Source organism: Phycodurus eques, unplaced genomic scaffold (genome assembly GCF_024500275.1).
Source record: "Phycodurus eques isolate BA_2022a unplaced genomic scaffold, UOR_Pequ_1.1 contig_692, whole genome shotgun sequence".
Classification (NCBI taxonomy): Eukaryota; Metazoa; Chordata; class Actinopteri; order Syngnathiformes; family Syngnathidae; genus Phycodurus; species Phycodurus eques.
Window position 1 is genome coordinate 1 of NW_026904688.1, and position 4,703 is coordinate 4,703.

The 4,703-nt window shown below is 45.4% G+C and overlaps 1 pseudogene; it reads left to right on the forward strand.

Annotated features, from left to right (window-relative positions):
* The first annotated feature begins 3,984 nt into the window (after nucleotides 1-3,984).
* On the forward strand, nucleotides 3,985-4,190 carry LOC133398959 (U2 spliceosomal RNA; annotated as a pseudogene).
* Nucleotides 4,191-4,703: the final 513 nt, after the last annotated feature.

The following is a 4,703-nucleotide window of genomic DNA, read 5'->3' on the forward strand; positions in this document are numbered from 1 at the left end:
TGTGAAGTACTTAACTATCTTCTTTTCTTCTTCTTTTCCTTTGGGCTGTCCCTTTTGGGGTCGCCACAGTGCGTCATCCTTTTCCATGTAAGCCTAATCTCCTGCATCCTCCTCTCGAACACCAACTGCCCTCATGTCTTCCCTCACGACATCTATCAACCTTCTTTTTGGTCTTCCTAAAGCTCTCTTGCCTGGCAGCTCCATCCTCATCATCGTTCTACCAATATACTCACTATTTCTCCTTGGACATGTCCGAAACCATCAAAGTCTGCTCTCTTTAACTTTGTCTCCAAAACATCGAACTTTGGCTGTCCCTCTGATGAGGTCGTTTCTAATTTCATCCAACCTGGCACTCCGAGAGCGAACCTCAACATCTTCATTTCCGCCACCTCCAGCTCTGCTTCCTGTTGTCTCTTCAGTGCCACTGTCTCTAATCCGTACATCACTGCTGGCCTCACCACTGTGTGATAAACTTTGCCCTTCATCCAAGCAGAGACTCTTCTGTCACATAACACACCTGACACCTTCCAACCACATGTTCCAACCTGCTTGGACCCCGTTTCGTCACTTCCTGACCACACTCACCATTGCTCTGGACGGTTGACCCCAAGTATTTCAAGTCCTCCACCCTTGCTATCGCTTCTCCCTGTAGCCTCATTCCTCCCCCACCAGCCCTCTCATTCATGCACATATATTCTGTTTTACTTCGGCTAATCTTCATTCCTCTTCTTTCCAGTGCATGCCTCCATCTTTATAACTGTTCCTCCAGCTGCTCCCTGCTTTCACTGCAGATCACAATGTCATCTGCAAACATCATGGTCCACGGGGATTCCAGTCTAACCTCATCTGTCAGCCTATCCATCACCACTGCAAAAAGGAAGAAGATCAGGGCTGATCCCTGATGCAGTCCCACGTCCACCTTAAATTATTCTGTCACACCTACAGCACACCTCACCGCTGTTCTGCTGCCCTCGTACATGTCCTGTATTATTCTAACATACTTCTCTGCCACTCCAGACCTCCGCATGCAGTACCACAGTTTCTTCTCTGGGTACTCTGTCATAGGCTTTCTCTAGATCTACAAAGACACAATGTAGCTCCTTCTGACCTTCTCTGTACTTTTCCATCAACATCCTCAAGGCAAATAATGCATCTGTGGTACTCTTTCTAGGCATGAAACCATACTGTTGCTCGCAAATACTCACTTCTGTCCTGAGTCTATCCTCCACTACTCTTTCCCATAACTTCATTGTGTGGCTCATCAACTTTATTCCTCTATAGTTGCCACAGCTCTGCACATCACCTTTGTTCTTAAAAATGGGCACCAGTACACTTTTCCTCCATTCCTCAGGCATCTTCTCACGCACTAGAATTCTATTGAACAAGCTGGTCAAAAAATTCACAGCCACCTCTCCTAGATGCTTCCATACCTCCACAGGAATGTCATCAGGACCAACTGCCTTTCCATTTTTCACCCTCTTTAATGCCTTTCTAACTTCCCCCTTACTAATCATTGCCACTTCCTGGTCCACCACACTTACCTCTTCTACTCTCCCTTCTCTATCATTTTCCTCATTCATCAACTCCTCGAAGTATTCTTTCCATCTAGCAAGCACACTGCTGGCACCAGTCAACATATTTCCATCTCTATCCTTAATCACCCTAACCTGCTGCACATCCTTCCCATCTCTATCCCTCTGTCTGGCCAGCCTGTATAGATCCTTTTCTCCTTCTTTAGTGTCCAACCTGCCATACATGTCATCATATGCCTCTTGTTTTGCTTTGCCACCTCTACCTTTGCCCTGTGTCGCATCTCAATGTATTCCTTTCGCCTCTCCTCGGTCCTCTCAGTGTCCCACTTCTTCTTAGCTAACCTCTTTCCTTGTATGATTTCCTGTACTGTGAGGTTCCACCACCAAGTCTCCTTCTCTCCTTTCCTGCCAGAAGATACACCAAGTACTCTCCTGCCTGCTTCTCTGATCACCTTGGCTGCAGTGGTCCAGTCTTCTGGAAGCTCCTGCCGTCCACCGAGAGCCTGTATAACATCTTCCCGAAAAGCTGCACAATACTCGTCCTGTCTCAGCTTCCACCACATGGTTCTCTTCTCTGCCTTTGTCTTCCTAATTTTCCTCCCCACCACCAGAGTCATCTTACACACCACCATCCTATGCTGTCGAGCCACACTCTCCCCTACCACTACCTTACAGTTGGTAACCTCCTTCAGATTACATCGTCTGCACAAGATGTAATCCACCTGTGTGCTTCGACCTCCGCTCTTGTAGGTCACCCTATGTTCGTGCCTCTTCTGGAAAAAAGTGTTCACTACAGCCATTTGCATCCTTGTTGCAAAGTCTACCACCATCTGTCCCTCCAAGTTCCTTTCCTGGATGCCGTATTTACCCATCACTTCTTCATCACCCCTATTACCTTCACCAACATGTCCATTACAATCTGCACCAATTACGACTCTCTCTCTGTCTGGGATGCTAAGAACTACATCATCTAGCTCCTTCCAGAATTTCTCTTTCACCTCTAGGTCACATCCTACCTGTGGGGCATAGCCACTAATCACATTACACATAACACCCTCAATTTCAAATTTCAGCCTCATCACTCGATCTGATACTCTTTTCACCTCCAAGACATTCTTAGCCAACTCTTCTTTTAAAATAACCCCGACTCCATTTCTCTTCCCATCGACACCATGGTAAAATAATTTAAACCCTGCCCCTAAACTTCTAGCCTTACTGCCTTTCCACCTGGTCCCCTGGACACACAATATATCAACCTTTCTCCTCATCATCATGTCAACCAACTCCCGAGATTTTCCTGTCATAGTCCCAACATTCAAAGTCCCCACATTCAGTTCTAGGCTCTGTGTTTTCCTCTTCTCTTTCTGCCGAAGAACCCGCTTTCCACCTCCTCTTCTTCTTTGACTTCGACCCACAGTAGCTGAATTTCCAACGGCGCCCCGCAGGTTGACGGCGCCGGTGGCGGACGTTGTTAACCCGGGCCACGACCGATCCGGTATGGAATTCTTTGGATGAACGCTCATATTTGTTTGGCAAGGTTTTAAGCCGGATGCCCTTCCTGACGCAACCCTCTGCATTTATCCGGGCTTGGGACCGGCCTACAGTTTGCACTGACTTGTGCCACCCATAGGGCTGCATTTTGTGAAGTACTTAACTATAATCAGCCATTATTACTTGACAACACACAACAATAGAAAAAGAAAATCCATATTCGTAAACAAATTTAGTTTGGTTGTCATATATAGTATGTAGTATAGTATAATAGTCTTAAGGAAATGTATGGTCACGAGTAGGCCCCGTGTTTCGCAATTAGCTTGACCTATTGATGTGAAGTGACATATCCAATTTTGCTTCCTTAAAATCTTATGACTGGTCACTCGAAGGAGATTGACAACTTAGAGGAGTCTGTATTAACATTTTGTTTCAGTTGTTGATGAATTTTGTCATCTAATTTGTTCAATTTACCTAACTTGACCGCTCGTATTCCAAAGTGATGCTCAGGTCACCTGGGAGATCTCAGCGTTCTTACGTAAAGGCTAAATAAGTGTTGCTATTGGACAATGACTTCATTACAAAACGCTAAAATATGAATTTTTTGTGATTATTCATTGTTAATGAATTCATATTAAAATGTGCAAGTGGACTTAATGTCAGAGAGCACTGAAGACTTTACCAATTATTCAGAAATAAGTTACAAATTGCCCTGCGATTGGCTGGCAACCAGTTCAGGGTGTACCCCGCCTCCTGCCCGACGATAGCTGGGATAGGCTCCAGCATTCTCGCGACCCTAGTGAGGAGAAGTGGCTCAGAAAATGGATGGATGGATGGATAATTATTACAGTGTAGAATTTTAAACAACTTTTCTATGGCTTCTGTAATTTATTTTGCCCTCATTTCAATGTTAAATTGAGGTGAAAGATAAAACTGTGCTCCTACTTAAAGAGCTGATGTAATATTCTGTTGCCAGTAACAATAAAATTGCTGAAAAAAGGGAAAAGAAAGTGATCTGTTCTTATCAGTTTAATATCTGATACGTCCCCTATATGGGGACCATATATTAAATAGATTTTTGGAACTGGGAGATGGAATAGGGGCTTGCTCCGTCCACTCCACGCATCGACCTGGTATTGCAGTACCTCCAGGAACGGTGAACAGCCCGTTCACCGTTCCTGAAAGAGCAGCCCAATCTGTTTGGTGGACGTCTTGGCATGCAATATGACTTTGGCGGTACAGCAAACCCATCTGAAAGGGCATTCACAAATATAATATACTGTACATGTACGAGTAGGTCGCGACTTTGCAACATTAGGAACATGCGGGTGACAACAGTTGAGAACCGCTGTAGAAGGCTTTTCTTCACCTGCGTAAAAAAAACATCCAATTGTATCTGTGTCGGCGGCATGGTGGGCGACTGGTTAGAGCATCTGCCTCACAGTTCTGAGGACTGGGGTTCAATCCCCGGCCCCGCCTGTGTGGAGTTTGCATATCCAAGATGGCGCCTACCAGTGTGGTTGCCTCGGTAACGCGCTCTCTAGTATTGTCTTTGTTTTTGTGTTTTTTCGTCCGTCTTTGGAGACCTTACACGACTCACTTACACAAGGGGAGACCTGCTAACCATCAAGGAGGCTACTCCGGACTTTCTGTCACCAACTTTCGAAAATCCGCTCAGTT